The 25,448-nt window shown below is 30.3% G+C and overlaps 1 long non-coding RNA gene across 1 annotated transcript; it reads right to left on the bottom strand.

Annotated features, from left to right (window-relative positions):
* Positions 1-1,307: 1,307 nt before the first annotated feature.
* On the bottom strand, positions 1,308-2,813 carry LOC126878820 (uncharacterized). Its single transcript, XR_007695802.1, has 2 exons — positions 2,290-2,813; positions 1,308-2,113 (listed from the first exon to the last, which is right to left on the bottom strand). It is a non-coding gene; the product is annotated as an uncharacterized LOC126878820 (long non-coding RNA).
* Between the last annotated feature and the right edge of the window lie 22,635 nt (positions 2,814-25,448).

Here is a 25,448-nt window from a genome sequence, read left to right as displayed (position 1 = left end):
CTTGTTTGTATTAAATATCTTAATTATGTACTTATTTTATTTTTATAATGAAAATTAATAAATTAACCATATGCAGCACAGCAAACAAATGTTTTCGGAAATATATTTATAAGAATTTAATTGCCTCTTTTTTTGTATAGGTACGACATATTAAGTAAAAACTATTACATTTATTAATATAATATTTATTATTATACATAAGTAAAAACTATTTTTATAGCTAGGAATTACTTTATTAAATGGTCTTAAACATGTTCATAAATTTTGTTACTATATTTTTTAATTCTGATTATAACAATAATAACTTTTTAGTTTAGATTTAGGTCAAAGTGTGTAATGTCATGTTTTATGTATTTTTTAACCCTAACACATTTGTATGTAGCAAATCATATTTGTTATTCTTATCTTATTTTAATTATATTCATTTAAGTTTTGATTTAATGAAATAAACCTATCAGTCAAAAAACTGTTGTTTAGTTGTGTACACCCAAAAACTAGCTTGATGTAATACAGACGTCAATTGAATATGACATAAATCCACGTCATAAAGACGTCTTTCTATGGTCAAAATGTCAGCCTAAAGACGTCATTTATTATGTCTTATGTCACAAAATTACCACAATAAAACGTTAAATATAAAATTGCTCAATTTAATGTCATTCAAGTTCGATGTGATGTATAGGGTTTTTCATCAACAGTCATTTGTTTCGAGCTTCTGTCAGATTTCATATAATCCGTGTATAATATTAATATACACAGATTATACGAAATGTGACAGAAGCCCGAAACAAGTACAATCGATGAAAAGCCCAATAGGGCTTTTCATTCACAGTCATTTGTTTCGAGCTTCTGTCATGTGTCACATAATATTAATAAACTAATATATTTTTTAGATTAATTAAGTCATATTTAACACATTGAATTTATTATTACCTTTTGGAAATGTATTAATATTTAATTTTTCTGTTAATGGGGTTATCCCGTATAATAATAAATAAATAAATAAATATATCTACGACATACGTTATTGGTATATACAATAATACAAACCAAAGACGTATGACGTAGATATATTAATATTATGTGACACATGACAGAAGCTCGAAACAAATGACAATCGATGAAAAGCCCTATTGATGGCAAATTGGTTATTAAACCTGACATTTCGGTCATGTTTATGTCACCGATCAATTAAGACTAAAAAAACACCTCATTTAGACGTTACTCTGTTTGCTGGTCAGTTAGATGATTTGAAATACATGGATTACTGAATTTTAAAAAAGTTAATAAAAGGTAAACTATGGAAGCACTGGGTAAAGAAGAAAGATGCATTAAATATAATAAAAAAAGACAACCTATGACAATAAAATATTAACATCAAAATTGTTAGCCTTTATTCTGCTCATACTTAACATAATCTTCCTAGTTGAAGTCCACATACTGTGTAATAAAACTTAAAGCCACTTTGTGGGCGTTTTTGGCATATTTTAATAATTGTCTTTAATAGTAAAATGTATTAACAAAATAGATATAAAATTATTATTATTAACACATTCATGAACACGCTTCGCCTGTAGCCACGTCTTCTTATACTGCTACCTATATCTTCTTATTCTTACTTGCTTTGGCTTTCAATATAAACCACAATAATACCACCATTAATTTTTAAGTATATTATATATGTACCTATATTATGTAAGAAAATAGAATTGACCTAATAACTCACCTCGTCCCCAGGTAAAGTAAAGGTGCTACACCACTTAAATGTTTTTTCATTTTTATTTATTTTGTAACTTTAGCCAGAAGATATATGATGGGAATTATTCATACAATACATATTAATACTATTAAAACTAATACCTATTAATATTCTAAATAATTATTTAATACTAAAATAAAGAAAAATGTCTATCTATACTACATTAATTGAGACAACATTTTCCCTTTTTTGCTTTTCGCAGGATCCTTGGGATTTTAAAGCTCTTCTCTATCTTGTTTTGTACAATAATTGTTTGAGAATGGCATACATACATAATAAGATGTTTCACGTTCTTGTACTCCTGTGACTGAATATTATTTTGTTTCTCTTCCTGTGACATCCACACAGTAAAATCTACAAAAACATAACAGGTGATTACATGGGAAGTTATACCAGTCTATATTCATTGGTTATACTACTTATAGCTTACATTTATCTAGTATCTACCTACATAAAACTACCTTTGATATCAATATCAACCTTAATACCCAAAAAATTAATAATAATGTTGGAAGTTGTTCCATACCTACCTAAAGAGTTTTTGAATTGAAATTTTACCAACTGGGTAGGTTGCCCATGTTTTTCCTGCAAATTAAATCGTAAATCCCTATTATTGCCATTAATTTGCACTGTAAACAAGTATATCTCTTTTGAGTTTAATTTTTTTCAAAAGACTAACATAACGAGTTTTAAATTATAACATAGCATATTTTAGTACATTACTTGGTTTAATTTATTTACATTGTACATTTTTTGTACATAATGAAATCACCTGTAAAGTAAGGTTAAGATTCGGAATCAAAAAAATAAAACTGTCAAATTTTAAACCAACTGACATTAGATATTTTAAAATTCCCGCTAAAAGAAAAGAAGTAAATCTGGCAACAGTGCGGTTGCGTGCTGGCTTAGACATTACTACGGTTGCCTAAATCGACTAACCAATGAAAATTAAGGGTGAGATTACGTCACGAGAGTTTACTGTCATTTGAATCGTAATATGATTTTTTTCGAATCCTGAGAAAACCAAGTATTTTAGAAAAATTTAAACGCAGGATGCAAGATTACATTATTACCGAGGGCGGAAAGCTCCTGAGAATAAACAAGCAGATTCTATTGAATGAAATATTTGAAATTAAATATCACACTTCTCTTTTATTTTCAGCCCTGTAACTTATTAAAATAAACATTATAGAAGTTTTCAGGTACTTTCAGCCCTCGGTAATAATGTAGTCTTTCATTCTGAGTTTAAATTTTTCAAAAATATTTATTAGTTTTCTCAGGATTCGAAAAAAATGAATACAATTAAAACACATTGAGAATTTTGACATGCGTCAAAATTTTGCATTAACATGCATTAACTCAATGTAAAATTCTGAACTGTTGAATTCCAGCTTCCCTAATAATTATTGTACATCAAAAGACATTAGAAACTATTTGTAGAGGATTGAAATCTGTATTGGAAATAACTGTTAGAATTGGTCTACGTAATTAAACATATTCCAAAATTTTGTAAAAATGCAATACATTTTAGTTTTCAGCCCAAACTTAGGCCACACACAATGCAATAATGTTCACATTTTTGAACTGTCAATATTTTTATTTTATCATCTATTGTTTAAAAACAATACAGTTGATAAGATATACCCTCAGTTGCGGAGAAAGGATTAATAATAAAGATTTTATTCAGTCAATGGTATGAGCACTGTCAGTTAAATAGTAACGTGTGACCTTACTTTACACGCATACCTATTGTGGCAAATGTATCATATTTTTCAAAATTTTGGAATGCATTTAAATCGTAGAACAATTTGAACTTTTGATTTTAATACAGATTTTAATTCTCTACAAGTATTCTCTCATGACTTTTGATGTAAAATAATTAGGGAAGCAGGAATTCAACAATTCAGAATTTACATTGAGTTTCCTATGGCTCTTTATACGATTCACCACTCGGTATAAGATAAAATGTGTACTATTTGTCTAATTATTTCATAATAACACAAATAATACACATATATACACAATAACACACATTAAATGATCGAAAATCATTTAAAAATATGGGACTGTAAACTCTTGTGACGTAAAGTCAAAAATATAAGTCTCCCCACTACCGTCGGACAAGACAACCGTAATAAAGTCTAATAACCGTGAATCTCTCCCTTTTGCAGACTAGGTCTTCTTCTTTTTCTACTAATCTTCTTTTTTGCAAAGCTAATGCAGGGCAAGGATATCAGTATATCGCGTACACAAATACGTCAGTCACAATATTTTAAGACCGATTGTTATAAAGTTTAAGGACAATTAACTTATTCACAAATAGATGTGAGTTGTATATTTTGTAATGAAAAACATGTTTAAGAGAAACATTCTAGGGACATCCCACTGATGTTTACATTTAACAACCATATTTATGTACCAAGAGAAACATTCTAGGAACATCCCATCTAGGTCGGAAACATTGGGACACTAGTAGTACTTTAATGGGATGTCCCAGGAAAATACTGTGTTATCTGGGTAACCTCACGTTGTAAGTTTTTGTGCTTTTTTATACAATGTTCTTTTATCTTTAATTTCATTGTATTTATAATTATATACTCATTTTAGCTAATCTTGACGAAGCAAATAAAATTTGCGAAAGCTCGATTGTAACAAAGAGTTTCTCTCATCCTGCCCCTTACACTGACTGCAACCTCAATAAAAACTTGTATCTATATATATATATATATATATATATATATATATATATATATATAAAATAGATGAAATAGAGAATGTGGAAAAAATCCCCTTACGAACAATTCACACATCCACCATTTCGGGCTGGGAAAAATTTTTCGAATAGAATCAAAGATCCAAACACCAGTTCTTAGAAATGTGTTTCGCCCTCTTCAACCTCTCTGGGCTCGTCGGTAAAGATAAATAGATAATATATATATATATATATATATATATATATATATATATATATATATATATATATATATATATATATATATATATATATATTATCTATTTTGGTACTTTTTGACTAATTTTTATTATATTAAACGCTATATTCATATGTTACGGGTCAAAAATATATTGACAATTTCAATAATTTACTTATATATTTCTACTTATTTCATTTTAAATTACATTTACAGTTGCAAATATTGGTATTCTTAACATTTTGATACTTTTTACCTAGTTTTTTTTTTGCTAATTTTTATGTTTAGTACCTTGATAGTAATGTCCACATGGCATTTTTGCCGTTTTTTTTTTTCAATTTGACCGGTTTTTTTGGTAGTTCTTCTTTAATTACTTTCTTATTTTGTCGTAACATTTCCAAAACCCAAGAGAATTTTTCCATTCCTTGTCATATTTTCTGTACTTTTTATACATACTATTTCTTCTACGTTCTTTTTATAGGTACTTCTGTGTACTCTAAAGTGCATTTAAATCTTGTTTTATTACTTATTTTCAATTACTTTTTTTTTACTTATTCTTATATTTTCTAGTTGTTTTCATATATTTATTACCCATTTTGTATAACTACCAAAAATTTTGTTATTTCCGTCGAACTTTCTGTTCGGATGGTATATACTACTTTACTTGTATAGTAAAGACTGGGACAATTTTCAAGTTCTTTTCTTTCATTAAGTTGTTTTATTATTCTTATTCTTTTTCTTTTCTTATTCAGCATATGAATTTAAACCATTCTTCTTCTTCTTGTCTTGAATCTCAAAAATTTTTATTCATAAAGCATCATATTTTACAATTTTAAACTTTTTGCATAATTGCACTTATATTAATTATGATAAACATTATGTTCAACAGCTTTTTATTTAACAATGCCCTATTTATCTATATATTATTGTTTTATTATTTTATTTTGGGTGTTGTACCTACTGATTTTTGATACAGATTAGCACGAAAGCCTCATCCGGCACTTGTAAGTTGTGTATGGCTTATATATAGCTGCATAGACACCTAGTGTTCTTTTTTTTTCCTAGGGTACATATAAGTTATCCATAGGGTTGGGCCAGATCATAAATGTCTGAGTTCCGTTTTTTTTTTTGGTCTTAATGACTGTTGATATACAGTTTTGATGCTGTATATTATTTTTAGGATGATGTCTTTTATACATTTTCTCTTTTGAAGTTAAAATAATTCTATGCATCTCTACTCTTCATGAGCCTCTGGTGTAGAATTGTGGCGCTTTGAAGTATGATTGTAGTTTAGCTACTAGCATTTGTTATTTTACATCTTTGCAAATCATATTTATGCATTTTTATACATATATTTTGTTCTCTAGTGTAGATCCCTGGTATGCATTTGATGGAAGTAACATTTGCATTATGTATCATTATCTCTCTCTATTTATTAACTTATTGGTTAAGTCTTTTATGACTAGTTTTATGCAGTTTTTTTTTAAACCCTTTGGTGTAGAACTTTGTCTTATTTGGCTTTCCATATAGTTGGTACCTTTTTTTAATGGTTTATCTATAGTTGCATTTGTATTTCATTTATTATATTATTATACTTATATTATCTTTATCTACTTATATGCTTTTACTTGATTATTAGTTTTATTACCTTACTTTCAGTACTCGAGTTATCCAGAGTACTTGTTATTTTGTCGAGATTCAGTTGTTAGTAACTCCAATAGCTATTTATTTATTTTTTAGGATATGATATCCATTATACCTATTTTACTTAAATTTGGTTATAATATGCCTTTTATTTTATATATAGATACTGGAATATTTGCAATTGATTTTTATAAATACAAACATTATTTGGCTTTGATTAACTTGCTTACCTTTAATTATTATTTACTTTTGGATTATTAGTTAAATTTGATTATTTCTTACACTTTATACTATGTCTTTATAATTTTAAATTGATTTCATACTTTTTAAAGTACATTTATTTTTTTTCCTACAGATAGATATTCTCTGTAGTCATTTATTTATAATAAATAAATATTTTATAGTGTGATGACACATTCATACTACAATTCATTGGGTAATATTTTTATTTTCCCTAGAGTAACATCTGAAAATTATTTTGGTACTACAAAATTTTTATGATTAATAATTTAAATTAACTATATACATTGACTTAATATTTACTTTATTATGAGTATTTATTTTTGATTTGTTCTGAACGATTACTACTGCATATATTTATTTCTGGTTAGAACTTTGTTTTCTTGTTTTCCTTGAGAAAAATTTCTCACCTGTGTTCGAAATTTTTCTGATGAGTGGAGGGAGTGTGTAACATTCTTGTTTTCTTTGAGAAAAATTTCTCACTGTGTTCAAAATTTTTCTGATGGGTGAGAGGAGTGTGTAACGTTGCAAACGTCACATCTTTGATATTTTATTTTTAAATAATTATTTTACCTTATTTCCTTTAATATTTCATTAATAATTATCTTCTTCTATTTGGTTTACCCATTTCCCCTTTAAAAATTGGTTGGCGTCCGTTCTATAATAGGCAACCCTATTTACATTGTATCATCTCTTGTGTTCCATGTTCGTTATTTCAAATTTCGGTCCAAGGTTCGTTGTCATGTCATTTTAATGACAGTGACAACCCCCATATCTCATTCTCAAAATGGAGGGGTAATGTTTTAAAAGGCAGAGCAGCTTCAAAAATAAATCATTTCTAAATGTTGTTCTAAAGCTATTTCCTTGTGGCATTTTTATGATTAATTATTTATATTTATAATTTATTTTTGAGAGTAAATTAATGTAAGACCAAATACTTACGATGTCGGGATAGTATCACAGGGTTTTTTCCTGGTTTTCCCTTGTGATTTACTATGAAGTCTCTAACGCGAGAATTTTACTGTCGTTGCATTTGGTTGTCTTTTTAAAGACATATCACATGCTATAATTTTTTATGACGGATATTCTTGAGTTGGGGTTAATTTCATGTAATCGAATGAACTATCTTTCAGTAAGTCGTCCCAGGAACGCAACTCATAAATATTGGCAATATCATTTTAAAGTCTTCTACTTTAAAATGTATAATATATGTCTGAATTGCCAATATAAATGAGTGAAATTAAATAAATTATTAGAAGAATTTTTTTTGCTTAGCAACAACACTTTAGTTTATTTTAGTAATATTTTGTATTTTGACAACGGCACCCGATTTGGGCGTCGAAACGTTAATAAAATTATTTTTTTCATTTTAATTGTGGCTTATTTCCCATATAAATAATTAATCAAATCATTTCTATTTCAACAAATCTTCCTCTTGGGGTGAGTTACATATAGTTTTTTTTAATAATTTCTTACAGTAATTATATTTCTCCATCTAATAGTTTTTATATTGTTTTTTTTTATCTAACCTAACTTCCAATGTCAGACCATGTGTTCTGATATTTTAGTTTCAGATATAATTATCTTTTAATTTACATGTATGCACGTTTAGTAATCAGAATTTTAACTATTCTCATCTAAATTTCATTTGATTTATTCTTGTCATCTGCTACTCTTTCTGACGATTAGAACGGCAGATGGCACACGTTGGTTTTTCTTCTTGATGATTGATATGTGTCTTTATCTTATAGTTTTTGGGAATAGAATAAACCTTTCTCCCTCCGGGAGCCTCCAAGCCGTCAACATCACCGGTGATGCACACTTAGGGCCGGTTGTTCGAACGCTAATCAAAAATAATCATTATCAAATATTTAATTACTGTCACAACTGTCAATGTCAACTTTGATTGTGTTGCTGAAAACATAATTATTGATTAAAATTATGAAATTAGTTAATCAATTATGTTAATAATTGTTATGTTAATTGATTAACTAATCTCATAATTATAATCAATTATGTTTTCAGCAACCCAACCAAAGTTGACATTGACAGTTGGTGACAGTAATTAAATATTTGATAGTGATGATTGTTGATTAGCGTTCGAACAACCGGCCCTAAAAGGCAAAGACAAGATGACATCCAGACTGCAACACCTAACATCTCCAACTGCAGAGGCCTAGGGCCGAAGATCCGCCCAGGCCTACAAGAAGTCTACAGCAGCACCATACGACATCAAGAAGATACCATCAGCTACCAAAAGCCATAAGTGTAATCCAGAATTGTTAGTTTTTGGCAAGAATTTGAATACATTTGTTAATGCAATTTACTAAGTCATTTTATTTATTATATCTTTATGAACAATACACATGATTGGTTAAAATATATTGTTTTGTTTGCTACCATTCTAAATTTTCAGAGTTCATATCTAAGGTTAGGACAAGACGAACACACACCTGAGTGACTGAGCTAAGCTAAGGGTGTAACGATGGCTATCTTAGTTGATTGGGGTAGTATTTTCGAATATTGTTTCAATTAGCTGGGTAGTCCATCGCTTACTCGTTACAATATAAAGGTATGGTCTTTACCATACTGTTCAGTAGTCATAAGGAATTTTTCTTTAATCATCGGGTCATATTTTTTGATATTACAATTTAGGATTGGAAGTGGATTCATTAGTGTATCATAGTCTAATTCATAGCATGGAAAATTTGCGCTTTTGTATATTTTTTTGAAAATATGGAAAAAAATATTCTAATGCCGAAACTAAGTATGGAACAATATGCCTTGTATAAAAATTAGGTTTGTTTATGAGTCTTTTACGTATTTCAATTAGGAGTAAGATTATGGGATGATTCTCAGTAATGATGATTTTACTTAAAAATTTAGAAGCTAACAATAATCTTCTGTGTTCTAGGTCCATTTGGGCAGACTCTGCCAAAATTGCCAAATTTGGTGTAGACTTCATGCACCCCAAACATATCTTAAGTCCCTCAAAAAATACTACATTGAGTTTGTTGTTGCATTTTTGTGATATTGGGTTGAATAGGAAGGAACCATAATCGAGGTGAGATCTGATCAAGGCATTAAAAACCATTAGGAGTGTTCGTGGGTCAGCTCCCCACCAGACTCTACATATTGCACGTAGGATGTTAATATTTTTCTTTGCCTTGAGTATAATATTGTCAACATGTAAGTCCCATGATAGATGCTTATGAAAAATTATGCCTAGAAATTTCACTTCATTTTTTAGAGGAATGGTTGTGTTGTTGATTTTGATTTCTGTTAGATTATCTCTTCGCCTACCCTTTGTGAACCATAGAGCTTCACATTTGTCTTTGGACAAAGACAAGTCATGTTCTGCAAGCCAGTGTAATGTGTTTTCCAATTCTTTGTTTATTTTACTTACCATGCTTTGGATATCATATCCCTTATTATACAAAACCAAGTCGTCTGCATATCCACATATTTTCATATCCACAACTTCATTATTGATAATACAAAACAATTCTGCTATATAAATATTAAACAAAATGGTACTTAAGGGAGAACCTTGAAGTAGCCCCTTAGTTGCCATGAAAGGTCCCAAAAAGTCACCATCATTAGATCTTGAATATAAAAGTCTGTTCTGTAAAATTTTGAACACAATATTATTTATTGCAGATGGAATATTTCGAAGTTTCAGTTTGCTATAAAGTTTGTATATATTGACATTATCATATGCTGTTTTGATATCAAGAAAGATGGCCAAAACCGATTGGGAGGATTCAAAGGCTTCCACAATTGTGGAATGAAGGAGGGTCAAGTTGTCAGCAGTGCCTCTACCTTTTCTAAAACCTGTCTGATGGTTGGTGAATGAACAGTTATGTTCTAAGGACCAATCTAGGCGATTCTTGATTAATATTTCTAATGTTTTAAGCACACATGAGGATAAAACTATTGGTCTGAAACTACTGGCTAAGAGTGGATTTTTGTGTGGCTTTAAGATATTTATAACATGGTTTTTCCAATCTTCAGGCAGGTTGTCACCATTTAGACAATTATTGTAGATGTTCAACAGAAAATGTTTAGCTTGTAGTGGTAGATGTTTTATCATAAGGTAAGGAATGTCGTCCATACCTGGTGCCGAATTTTTTTTTTTTATTATTTACAGCATTGTTAAGTTCCCAGATTGTAAAAGGGGAAACTTGCTCGTTTATATCGTCAAGCTCAAAATTTGGATCAATAAAAACTGCAGACATGTTCTGTAGAATTTCTGTTTTAATGTTATCTGCGGGGTTATGAAATGTCTGGCCGTAATTTTTGTTATTTGAGAATTTTTTAACTTTATTCCAAACATAGGTAATGTTAGATTCCTTATTTAATGATTCACAGAAGTTTATGAATTTATTTCTTTTTTTAATTCTGAGGTTTCGTTTAGTTTGGGCGATTATACGTTTAGCGTTTATATAGTTCTCTAAGGAAACAGATTGTTTAAAGTTTTGAATTGCCTGTTTGCGGCTTTTAATCCAAAGTGAACATTCTTCATCCCACCACGGATTTGAAGGTTTACCCTGTGTTCTACAGTTTTTATAGGGAATTGAGTTATCTGCTACTTGATTAACTACCTTCAAAAACTCATTGTAATTAGAGTTTACCGGTAAATCAAGCATTCCTGTTATCATTCCAGTGTGGATGTGGAATGTATACCAGTCTGCTCTTTTGATATTTCTCATTTTGTATGTTTGTGTATAGATGCTATTATTTTTGTTAAACTCATTGTTTATTATGACAAAGGTGGGGAAATGGTTGCTATTTCCACAATCTTGTATGACACCCCAAGTAGAACATAGAGTCATATTATTACTTGCTATGGCTAGATCTACAGCGCTAAGATTATTATTAGGAGGTTGAAACAATGTTGCTGACCCATCATTTAGGATAATTCTTTATCAAAAATAAAATCATAAATATTTTTTCCTCCCTTATTGGTAGGACATTTATCCCATAGGGGATGGTGAGAGTTCAGATCACCTAGTATAATTAAGTTTTCTGTAGGTATATTTTCTATTGTTGAGCTCAAGAAAGGAAGAGTTGTGGCATTATTTGTATTGGAGTAAATGTTTATTATGTATAAGTTACCAATTTTTGTTGTTATGTATTGGATTTGGCCTGAGTTGTACTTCTGAATTGTAGAAAAAATAATAGATTTCTTGATACAAGTAGCTACTCCACCATAACCGTCATCTCTGTCATGTCTGACAACATTATAATACTTCAAAGAAAAATTTAAAATCTTGTTTAAGCCAAGTTTCATTAATAGCAATTATGTCAGGGTCTTCTTTAAAAATTAAGTTCGTTATGTTTTCCCTGTTTGATTTGATACTTCTAATATTCCACTGAATAATTTTTTATTTATTTTTTAAATTCATGATTATGTGATTTGATATATGTTTAATTAATTAAAATCAGAATCAGATTTATCCTCTTGGTCCATATAGGACTCTACGTTTAATCGGGAAAATAAATGGTTTTTACGTAAATTTAAGTTTTCTGATGATGTATTACTAATAAAATTTAGGTATGAGTTTAAAAAGTCATTTGAAGAAAAGGTATCAATATTTTGAAAGTTTTGCGATGCACTGGATTGCCAGGCTTGATTGGAGTTTTGTGATAAATTAGCTAAGGTTCTTGATTTGAAAGGTTACTGAACGAGAAAATGAGCTAGTGGGGGTAGAAGTTGGCTTTTCTGGTCTTAATTGCTGTGTATATGTACTATTTTCATTTGGTTGCTTATCTTGACGTTTTTGCACGACTCACCGTTTGTTGTCGGAGTTCAGAACCACCTGTTGAAAGGAACGTTTTACTGTAGATGATCTAAAATTGTTTGTTCTACGTTGCGATGGTTCTATGGTGTTAGAATTATTTGTACTGGTACTTGGAGTATTTTCTAATGGTCTGCTGTTATTTTTAAAATTTGGAAAATCTCTCGGGTTATAAATAAATTTATTGTTTGAGATGTATGATTTTGGAATGGCTTCACTTGCCTCAAAAAATGTCAAATTTTCAGACGCCATGAGTTCTTTAATATTCTTTTGCCTTGTATATTCTGGGCAGATCTTGTCAATAGATTTGTGAGAGTCCTTGCAGTAAAAACATTTTGTCATGCATACGTCTTCATGTTTGTTTCCCCGCAATTAAAACGTCTTTCTTTCCCTTTACAGTTTGTTTTTGTGTGGCCAAATCAAAGGCAGTTATAGCATTGTGTCACTGGGGCAATATATGTGTCCACTAGTCTTGGCATAAAAAACACAGTTTTGGGCACAAGAACGCCTCGAAATGTAAATAGTGTCGTACCTGTGGGTTCATAAGAACTTACTCCATCTTTAATTACTCTTCTATTTAATCTTTTTATATGTAAAATTTCAATGTCATTTCCTGTATCGCAACACCGAAGAAGTTCTTTTTCATCAATATCTGTATCAATCTGTCTGACGATACCTTTGCAGGTTACGAAGTTAAAAGGTATATATATCTTGTATCCCTGATTTAGAAGTTGAGTGTTCTTAAGTAGCATGTTAGCCGAGTGAAAATTGGCAAATTCAACTGAAACTCTATTGAGCCCTTTACTATCTATTTTTTTAACGTCATTAAGTTTGAGGTTGAATATATCTCGAGCTATTTTAATTGTATTGAATGTGCCAATTTTTATATTCGGTATATTTGTAGATTCAAGATATACTACAAAAGGTCCATGATCTTTTTCGGAGTATGTATTAACCTGTTTTTCTTCCTGAGAATTATTGTCGGAAGTCTGATTTTGATTTTTCTCGGAATTATTAGTCATTGCAATTTTAGCCGGAGAAGTATCAGGATAAGGGGGGACTGAGCCCCCTTCTCCTCACTCATTGTAAGAAAAAACCAGTCAATGAAGTATTAATAACTAGAAAGCAAAAAGAAATAAAAAGAGCAAGCAAAATAGCATAAAAGAAAGCCGCTTGAAAAAAAAAATATAAGCAAAAATGCTCAACTTACCTATATGCAAACACTTAAGCAACAACACCGGCGGTTGTTAGCTAGGTTTAGACCCTAAACTAGTGGCAAACTTTAACTGCTGCAAAACAGAAACTGCTCACACCTCGAAAGCGTAATGTCTAGTTTAGAAATATTAAATTTTTGGAAAATATTTCTTAAATTTAAAATACGCGGTCTGAAATATCTATTTTAAATTTCAATAAACCATTACCATCGAAACATAAACTTTCAAATCTTACTCCATTTTTAGATGAAAACCATATATTACGAGTAGGCGGGCGACTTAGACTATCTGCATTAGCATTAGACTTTAACTCTAAGCACCCCATATTAATTTCATCTAATCATCCCTTCACTAAACTGATCTTTGAACATAAACATACAGTTCTATTACATGCAGGTCCTCAACTCATTCTCTCATCAATTCGACAATCTTATTGTATGTAAGAAACTGTAAGAAATTGTCATGTTTTAAATTTAAACCTGAATTTGCCAGTTGTCCAATGGCAAGCCTGCCCGAAGCTCGCACAACACCATCAATGCCATTTTAACACTGTGGCATAGATTTTGCAGGACCATTTTTATTAAATAATAAACCGGGTAGAGGAGCGATAACAATAAAAGGTTATATTGTTGCTCTATATAACTCCATATAAAAATTTTAACATTACAACAAAAACACCTAAATAAAAATTCACCGCAATTAAATTCTGCATAGAGATATGTTTTTCCCGATTTGCTCCGACGAAAATTTTCTTCGGAAAATGCGGGTTTTCCCAACAAAAACTCTAATTTTCAAATAAAGTTTTAGGTAAGTAATTATTAATCAATAATTAAATAACTTAGCGACATCAAAGCTTTCTTGGTATAGATTGTAATTCCAGAAGCCGGTGAAAATTAAGCGAATATTTTAGCAACAATTCAATTGTTAATTAACAATTTACGATCGAAATAATAACCAAAATAATCATGATACATTGATCAAACTTATAAAGATTATAAAGATGCGATGCTTTTTTAATATTTTATTGACAAAATATAAATTTTTGGTTTTTTTGCATAATTATTAAATTTTGAAAAAAAAATAGTTATAATACGCTTGTCTAATTAGTAAAGTACAAAGAAAGGTTATTTACCAGCAATTTCATTGCTAGAATCGAATATTATGATCCTATAGGGCTTTTCATCGACTGTCATTTGTTTCGAGCTTCTGTCATGTGTCACATAATATTAATATATCTACGTCATACGTCTTCGGTTTGTATATGGTTTGTATAATTGGTAATACCATAATAACGTACGACGGAGATATATTAATATTATGTGACACATGACAGAAGCTCGAAACAAATGACTGTGAATGAAAAGCCCTATATATTAATAATATAGGTATGCAAAGTCCGCAGATAGTGTGCCACTTTTTTATTAACAAAATGGCGTGTATTAAATAGTGTGATGTTATGCCTTCTGGTCCCAATTAATTAAAACTCAGGTTTTCCGATAACATTATATTTAATTCGAAGTCGATGATTCACTACATAAGTTGTTTACAATATTAACTTGACCTATCCTATACGTGAATACCTTCCAACTACATCAATACTTAACAATAACTACATCAATAATAATCTTTCTCGACCGAGTTAATGTTTATATACACATTTAAATAATAACAAAACATGACAATTCAATGTTACTTGCGGTTTTTGAATCCAAGAACAGATACTACATGGATTAATGACTTTGAATGAGTTTTAAACATCTTTTGTACAGGGTGATATTATAATACCACACCTCCCCGTTTTGTTAAAATTACATATTTTTAAAATGTGATGCTCCTCTTTCCCTTTTACAAAAATGTTTATGGTTACCTAATACTATTTTGAAAAATTAAATTTCCTAACTATGCTAACTAACTGTAACATGGTACATTTCAGATCAATCAATTTTTCCCTAAACATGTATATTCTTTTTCCTATTTTACACAAAAGTTCATATTTTCCCTATACTAAAACTGGTATTTTATAACCTATTACTAGTTCACGTACTTTCACGTCGTGTCTTTTCGTCCTTTTTTTTTTCGTTCACTAATTCACTTCATCAAAACAGTGTCCACAGTGAATGAAATTGATCCTTACTTTTAAATAGTCTTTTAGTGCCTATAGGCATCTCATATAAGCGGGGGAATACCTAACTAAAAATCTCGTATCTACCTAAAAGTCCTAAGCTAAGCTAATATTACTCGAATAAGTAAAAAAATGTATCCTTTACTCTATTAATAATTCCTATTTCAGTCTTCTTTTGATTTATTTATATATGTCTTACTATAAAATAATGTACCTATAATAAAAATGTAATCTCTCTAAAACTTCTAATATGTCTCTATAAAACTTTCAATAACTCTCTTGTACCTATCCTAAAGATTTAATCTATCTAAGAACTTCACTTTTTGTGTCCCTTTGCTTACTATCTACTAACACTATTGTAAGATATTGTCTATCCTTAATTCAAATACTTCCATTTTCTGCGAAAATTTAACCTGAATTCATTATCTACATTTAAAAATAAGTTATTTATAATTAACATTACTTTAGAGAAAAAAAATTTACAGCTTTAATTCTTAGACATATTTCAATGATTAGCTACCTACTTATTTGCTTAGTATCTTCTTAATTTTGCTTCTTTTCTTGCAATTTTTATGTGTCTTCTTTCATTTTTCCCACATATTTTACTAAAAATTCTCTTTTTTCTTTCTTTTCTTCTTGTCTGGTACTACAACTATATTTCTTCATTTTCTCCACATAATAACACTTCTACAGTGTACATAATTCATCTTCATATACATATTTCATATAACAATCATATATCATTTATCTCATATATCATTTCATATAACATCATAATCATCACTTCATATACTAGTTCCGATACCTTCGTTTTACCTTAATAAAAGAGGTTTCACTCGGATGTCTTAGTTCTCCGCCAATATTAACCCGAATTTTCGCCCTGATCTGTACGCACCATTTAGGTGGTATAGTTAACTCAAAACACGGAATAGGTATTTTATGCGGTTCAAATTCTTCTAAAAATACCACAACCTCAATCCCTTGCTTTGAGGCCGTTGTTTATTCACGAATAATCATGAATAAAATAGGTACCCTTCAAAACACAGAGTGGGTCTCTAATAAGCTTTCAAGCTTCTATAAATCACTTAGTACCTTCCTAATTTGACAAGAGCAGTGGGTTTCTTATTTTCTCTAGTTGCCTCATAATATTTAGCTTATAATATTGTTAGTTCTTCTTCTAATCTATATAGTTCTTCTTCAAATTCCTTATCTCGACTCATCAGGTCGGTTCGTTAAAAATATATCTCTTGCTTATAGCAATGTTTGTTGTATGTCATCACTAATCATTATTCATTAAAAAAATATCATTTATCACACAAAAAATTATTAATTCAGGTTCATATCATACAAAATTTAACACAAAATCGATAAAAATGTATCTAAAAGATCAATAACAAAAACAACTGCTAATAAAATTCAATAAAAATTCAAAAATAGCATATGCAAAAGTTAGATAAAAATATTCAAAATCAGTTCATATCTCAAAATTCGATAGAAATTTTTGAAGAAAAAATTCGAGATTCCATAAAATATTCAAAAATAACCGGACTAGAAATAGAAATCGGATAGAGATTTTTCAAATAAATTCGATAAAATTCAAAATTCAATAATAGCATATATAATAAACTTTGATAAAAATATTCAATTCAAAAAATCACTTCATGTTTCAAAATTCATAGATATTCTTAAAAAAAAATCGATACTTCATAAATTATTCAAAAATCAGAAAAGATAAATATTTAATGTTCAATAATAATATAAAAACGAGGGAAGCATTTTTAATAAAGATAGACATTCTTACTTACATTTTATCACTTTGTCTTTGTTCCCTGGGTTCTCTGCATCTTCGTCCTGGTCCATCTTCGTTTCCAATTTTTGTCGCCCATTGTCAGAAGATTCTCCCAATTAATTTACAGGAGCGCCATGTAAGAAAAGTTGAAGGGTTGGTATACAATTAACCCTTATAGTCAGTATTTAAATAATTACTGCTTCATCTGCTACAACATACTTTATTTACAAGTCTTTGAAGTGTATTATAAACAATAACATTATATCAGCCAAACCATGTCGCAATTCTACGTACAATAATATAATTCATTCTCTCGTGTTTTGTCGTCTATTTTATATTTTATTCTTATCCCCCAAATCGTGTTTTCTCAATTATTGGTCTATAACTCCGAAGATTTTAACTTTACACCAAAAATACTCAAATAAAAATTCACCCCAATTTAATTCTACATACAGGCATGTTTTCCCGATTTGCTCCGACGAAAATTTTCCTCGGAAAATGTGAGTTTTCCCAACAAAATCTCGAATTTTCAAATAAATTTTTTGGGTAAGTAATTATTTATCAATAATTAAATAACTTGGTGAAATAAAAGCTTTCGTGGTATAGATTATAACTGCAGAAGCCGGTGAAAATTAAATGAATATTTTAGCAACAATTCAATTGTTAATTAACAATTAACAGTCGCAATAAAAACCAAAATAATCATGAGACATTGATCAAACTTAGAAAGATTATAAAGATGTGATGCCTATTTAATATTTTGTCGACAAAATATAAATTTTCTATTTTTTTGTATAATCTTTAAATGTTTAAAAAAATAGTTATAAACAAATTAACATTTCTCAGAAATTGTTTATTATATTCTAATTTTAAAAAATACTTAAAATGCGTATTTCAAAGGTCTTGAAAATGAATGCTTCAAAAAAATTTTCCAACCATTTGCAAAAAAGTTATGAAACAGCAAAGTAAATATACGATTGCTCCGTTGTTTATAATTTGTTTTAATTGTTTCAAAGCTTAAAAGTGAGTCTGTGGTACAATCTAATTACTCACAAAGAATATCAAATATTAGTTCAATGGTTCTATTTTAATCAAAGAATAAAAATACTCTTTTTTGGAATTTTTAGCGCGAAAGTAGGCTTGATACAGATCCGGAGATGTTCACTCGAAGCGACTGACACGCTTTAAACTCGCGCGAGTTGTGTATGTGGACGGGTATAATACATAATACATAGCTACGGTACTGTATTAGTCTACTTTCGCGCGTGTAAATTACAAAAAAAAATATTTATAATCTTTAATTAAAATATAACCATTAAACTTATAATCAATATTATTTTTTGTAAGTAATTAGCTTGTACTTTAAACGCACTTTTAAGCTTTGAAAGAATTAAAAAAAATTATAAACAACGCAGTAATCGTATGTAAAAACTTACAATTCACGACCCCGTCTGTTCAGCTGGTAAATTCCAACAGAAAATGGACCTAGTTACTCGAAGGAGTAAAGACCAATATAAAAATAAAATAAAAATTTTATTTTTAATTCAGTTGCAATGCGAAGGCAAAACAATCTTACTTTTCAATTAGAATATGGAGCGCAGTCCAGTCCTCTGAATCGCGATTTTGGGCTCTTATTGGAGCCTCATCGAAGAGAACGTAGGCTTGTTCTCAATACTCCAATTGATCAGCACCGAGAGCTTTAGTAATATTATAATAATTTTTAAATATTATTAATAATGCTATTAGGATCGAAAACTTCATCTTTTAATTGACAGATGACGCTAGTCACCTAATATTTTCACTTCAGTTGCAATGGGTGGGAAAAGCTCTCGATGCTGATCAATTGGAGCATCCACTACTGCACGTACACAATTATTTTTAACACTAAACACTTAATAATATTCTGGGAGGGGTAGTTCTGAACCCACAATTCTTATGCGAGGAAGAAGAAGGCGGTGTTGTCGATTTTCCGTCGAATGAAGCTTGCAATTGTTATTGTTTAACTTATTTAATTCTCATTTTTTACAGTTGAATTTTTACCGCTCCTGTTCATACTATTGATTTTTTCTAATATTAAAAATATATAATTTATTATTTCTTTAATTTATAAAATTGGCTGTGTTCTAAAATTTGCCGCCCCTAAATTTGCCGCCCTGGGCAGACGCCCAGTTCGCCCACCCCTGGGGCCGGGCCTGCAAGCCACTTTTTGACAATTGAAATTTTTCCCATATTCTGATCATTGGAATAACTAATCTGTTCAGTACAAGAGAAATGTCTCAGTATAATAAACATCATTGTAATAAGTTTATACATTTAAGAAACTCTAACAAAAAAATCATATTGAATATCTAAGGAAGAGAATAGATCCCCTAGCAGGTATTCTATATAAAATCAGGATATTGATTCCTCAAATATATTTAATAAATATAACATACTTTGCAGTAATCTATTCGAAGCTTCAATATTTTCAATATGAACATTACAACAATTAAAAAACATGGAAGCCAAATCTGCTTGTTTAGTAATTTTATTACACTAAATAAAACTAACCCCAGGGGTGGGCGAACTGGGCGTCTGCCAAGGGCGGCAAATTTAGGGGCGCGGCAAATTTTAGAACACAGCCAATTTTATAAATTAAAGAAATAATAAATTATATATTTTTAATATTAGAAAAAATCAATAGTATGAACAGGAGCGGTAAAAATTCAACTGTAAAAAATGAGAATTAAATAAGTTAAACAATAACAATTGCAAGCTTCATTCGACGGAAAATCGACAACACCGCCTTCCTCGCATAAGAATTGTGGGTTCAGAACTACCCCTCCCAGAATATTATTAAGTGTTTAGTGTTAAAAATAATTGTGTACGTGCAGTAGTGGATGCTCCAATTGATCAGCATCGAGAGCTTTTCCCACCCATTGCAACTGAAGTGAAAATATTAGGTGACTAGCGTCATCTGTCAATTAAAAGATGAAGTTTTCGATCCTAATAGCATTATTAATAATATTTAAAAAATATTAAAATATTACTAAAGCTCTCGGTGCTGATCAATTGGAGTATGGAGAACAAGCCTACGTTCTCTCCGATGAGGCTCCAATAAGAGCCCAAAATCGCGATTCAGAGGACTGGACTGCGCTCCATATTCTAATTGAAAAGTAAGATTGTTTTGCCTTCGCATTGCAACTGAATTAAAAATAAAATTTTTATTTTATTTTTATATTGGTCTTTACTCCTTCGAGTAACTAGGTCCATTTTCTGTTGGAATTTACCAGCTGAACAGACGGGGTCGTGAATTGTAAGTTTTTTGATATCCCTCTTGTCTTCTTCGCTTCAGCATCCATTTGGCTTGCAAATTTTAGAAGCCTTGGAGGTGTTACCAAGGAAATGGACCAATAAGTTTTCAATTTAAAAATCTTTTAGTAATATTTTAATATTTTTTAAATATTATTAATAATGCTATTAGGATCGAAAACTTCATCTTTTAATTGCCAGATGACACTAGTCACCTAATATTTTCACTTCAGTTGCAATGGGTGGGAAAAGCTCTCGGTGCTGATCAATTGGAGTATGGAGAACAAGCCTACGTTCTCTCCGATGAGGCTCCAATAAGAGCAGAAAATCGCGATTCAGAGGACTGGACTGCGCTCCGTATTCTAATTGAAAAGTAAGATTGTTTTGCCTTCGCATTGCAACTAAATTAAAAATAAAATTTTTATTTTATTTTTATATTGGTCTTTACTCCTTCGAGTAACTAGGTCCATTTTCGCTTCAGCATCCATTTGGCTTGCAAATTTTAGAAGCCTTGGAGGTGTTACCAAGGAAATGGACCAATAAGTTTTCAATTTAAAAATCCTTTAGTAATATTTTAATATTTTTTAAATATTATTAATAATGCTATTAGGATCAAAAACTTCATCTTTTAATTATTAAATGATTTTTTTCCCGTGCCAAGGAACAAAGAGTTCTACTTACTTAAAAAAAAGTAAGTGTGTAATTATTGATATTGATAGTGAATTTTTGGATATTAAAAGATGTTAATTTATAGTAATGTATTAAAATTTCATGAAAATATTGTAAATAGATATGTTTTTAAGCGTGTATCGGTCAAATAAAGTGAAAAAAGGGGTATTAAAAAATTTAGCATAAAGCACACATCAATAAAAATACCATTATGGATCTACCAAGGGGGAGGGGGCGGCGGTCGCCAGTCTTGCCCAGGGCGGCAAAATCCCTAGGGCCGGGCCTGGTGGCTTGTCAATATATTTAAACACAGTTTTATCTGCGTAAAACATAAAATTATTTGTAACTGAAAGAAAAAGTAATAAATTCTTTAAGACATTTTAATCACAGTTTTACAATGTAGAATAACAGTTTGTAAAATTAAAGTTTATGTATCGTATACTTATCTAATTATAAATTGTTTGCAAAAAATAAAAACCTATTTAGATGATAAATAAAGTTATTCTCGCACTTTGTTTTTTTTTTATAATACATACATATATATATATATATATATATATATATATATATATATATATATAAAAGAAATAAGCAAAATCATTGGCTAATACTCGTAAAGTGAATGTGAATTTAGTTGGAAATATATAAAATGATAAAGGGTCATCATTCCATACATTTCTGTGCAACTATATACACCGGTGTTTCGGCCTATTTGGGCTTCGTCAGTATAGTGTAGCAAGTTAAAAAAGTTGTTTGTTAACTTGTAAAAGGATTACTACAGGAGCATATATATATATATATATATATATATATATATATATATATATATATATATATATATATATATATATATATATATATATATATATATATATATATATATATATATATATATATATATATATAGTCCGTCCTCTATAACTTTTCCCATGCGGTATGATTCATTTTCAATCAAATTAAGTCAAAACATAAATTGAAACGAACGTCGATTTGTATAATATACATTTTGTATACTATATACTACACACATCAGCGTACGTTTCACTTGCTGTTTTGACTTAATTTGATTGAAAATGAATCGTACCACATGGGAAAAGTTATAGCGGACAGACTATAAACCACGATTATATATGTACATATATACATACACACATAAATATACAGTAAAGAAGACACCTCGACACCTTAATCCGGTCAACTTAGACATCAAAATGCTTGGCAAATAACAAAAATTGCCGGAGAGCCAAATTTTGGTGGAGAGCTAGGGTATACCATAACAAATAAAGTTTAAAAAGTCCCCATCGATCCCATGTGTGCGTCAAAAGTTATTCGGGGTCAAAGGTCAAAATTTGAGATTTTTTGGATTTTTTTCGAAAACTTTAAGTTTTATCAAAAAAAAACCTCAAACCAAAGTTGTAGATCTTAACATTCTCTACAAAAATTGTCCGTACAATTTTTTTCCTAAGAGTTACCATTCCTGAGAAAGTTACTTTATACATTATATGCACATATAAGCCACGTATATACATATGTGGCCCTTAAGACAAGTATAGATGCCTATTTGTGTCTCTTTTATATAGTATATTATACTATTCTGAAAATATTTCTTCAAAAGGTAATCAGTCCCAAACTGAATTTCCTCTATCCACGTGGCCTTGAAAAACATTTGGCTATACCATTGTTTAAAAAAGAACAGATTGTCTATTATAGGCAATGGCTACAGTATTGTCCGTAGGTCTGGTTCATAATATTATCTGTTTCTTTTAGTGCTAAAGGTTCAGTTCAAGTGAATATAAGTACTTATTACAAGCGTCTACCATTTAGTACCGTTACCGTTATTATTTCAACGCATGAGTATCACTGAAGCTTTTGAGGATGAGATTGAAAATTTTTTTGAGTATGAATTAGCTCCCTTACCCCTTATCACTTTTCGATGCAGCTGGAATGCGTAAAACTACAAAGTCAGCAATTTATTATTGCTTTGAATCAGTCAATACTGAGGTTAATCGTAGAAACGCTACTTACATTATTGATGGAGGGTAGGTACCTACTACATCACGTTGTGTGGGATCGAGAAGAAACCTTTAGCGTTATTTTTGATAAATATGTTCAGTATCTACGCAGACATTACGGGCTTACAGTGACAGTGGTATTTGACGGCTACAATGACTCGACAAAGAATATTAAAGCTGCAGAACAACGTCGTCGAACTACAAAAACATCATCGGGTTCTGAGATTATCTTTGATGAAAATATAACAGTTCCAGCGAATCAACAACAATTTTTCGCCGACATTAATAATAAATCTCGTTTCATTTCCATGTTAACTGACAAATTAACAGCTGCGAATATTGAAGTGAAACAAGCTAAAAATGACGCAGATGTCCTTATAATTGAGACAGCAATTGAAAAATTTAAGGCAACAAACACAACAATTGTAGTTGGTGAAGATGTTGATTTGTTGGTACTGATTACTGCAAGGACTCCAGTAGATAAAGTAATTTATTTTCTGAAACCTGGAAGGGCTCAACAGCGAACAGAGATATATTCGAATAGTTTATCGGCTTATCCCAAATGCCAAAAGTACATTTTATTTTTACATGCGATAACCGGCTGCGACACTACGTCCGCAATTAAATTAAATGTACAGAAGGGGCAAAACGTCAGTACTTAAATTATTCTAAAAAAAGATTTGACTGACTGCTGTAAAGTTTTTACAGAACTTCATTGTACACCGCAAACAATAATTACGGAAAGAATTCGCTTTCTTCTTGCGGTTTATGGAGCTCCAAAAAAAATTATTTGTCTTGATAAATACCGATACTTAACTTTTGTAAAAAATACGCGAAACAAGAAACAAGTACAACTATCATGTCTTCCTCCAACATCAGCATCTGCTTTTCAACATTTGTATCGAGTAGGTATATTATCAAGTTCAAACATGGCTAGGCAATGAACTGAATCAAGAAGACTGGGGTTGGAAATTAATAGATAATACTCTGGAACCGATTAAAACCTTACTCCCACCTGCTCCAGAAAAACTCCTTAACACTATTTTTTGCAATTGCAAAAAAGGTTGTAGTGCCAAATGAAGATGTAAAAAAGTTGGGTTGCTGTGTTCTCTAGTGTGTACCAACTGCCAAGGTCAGTCTTGCTCAAGTGTCCAGTTTAGTACAACAGAGGAAGACTCCTGTGATTTTAATGAAGAGACCAATGACTCAGCCACATTTGAACAATTTTTGAACATCCAGCAAGAGGAAGAGGAAGAAGATGAAATCGAAGAAGACTTGAGACTGTTGAAGTAGACTTTCAAGAATATGAATCTGATTAAAATATCTAAAGAAATCAAAACAATAGTTAACCGAATAATCAATAGAAATATCAACAATCAATATCAATAATAAGGTAATATCTAGAACTTGACCGGTATTGTTTCCTTAAATTATCCTAAAATTGTCAAAACAGTTAGTGGAGTAGGCCTACAGGGGAAACCACGGTAAAAAAACGCGCCGAGTACACTACCTCACAGGTGGTGTGGAAACGTGTGCATATCATGTATAATGTGACTCTTTGAATCGCGATATCTCAGGAATGGCAACTCTTAGGAAAAAAATAGTAAGGACAATTTTTGTAGAGAATTTTAAGATCTACAACTTTGGTTTAAGGTATTTTATTGATAAAACTTACCGTTTTCGAAAAAAATCCAAAAAATCTCAAATTTTGACCTTTGACCCCAAATAACTTTTGACGCACACATGGGATCGATGGGGACTTTTAAACTTTATTTGTTATGGTATATCCTAGCTCTCCACCAAAATTTGGCTCTCCGGCAATTTTTGTTATTTGAAATGTCTATATAGACCGGGTTACCTTCCAGGATAAGAGGAACATCGATTATGTATGTACGGAAAGACATTTAGGTGTTTACGAATTTAGCAAACAGTTTATAAAATAAAAATATATAAAGAAGGAAGTGTTAAGCCACCTTT

Source organism: Diabrotica virgifera, chromosome 1 (assembly GCF_917563875.1).
Source record: "Diabrotica virgifera virgifera chromosome 1, PGI_DIABVI_V3a".
Lineage (NCBI taxonomy): Eukaryota > Metazoa > Arthropoda > Insecta > Coleoptera > Chrysomelidae > Diabrotica > Diabrotica virgifera.
Note: the sequence above shows the minus strand (reverse complement) of the source record. Positions and strands in the feature narration are given on the sequence as shown.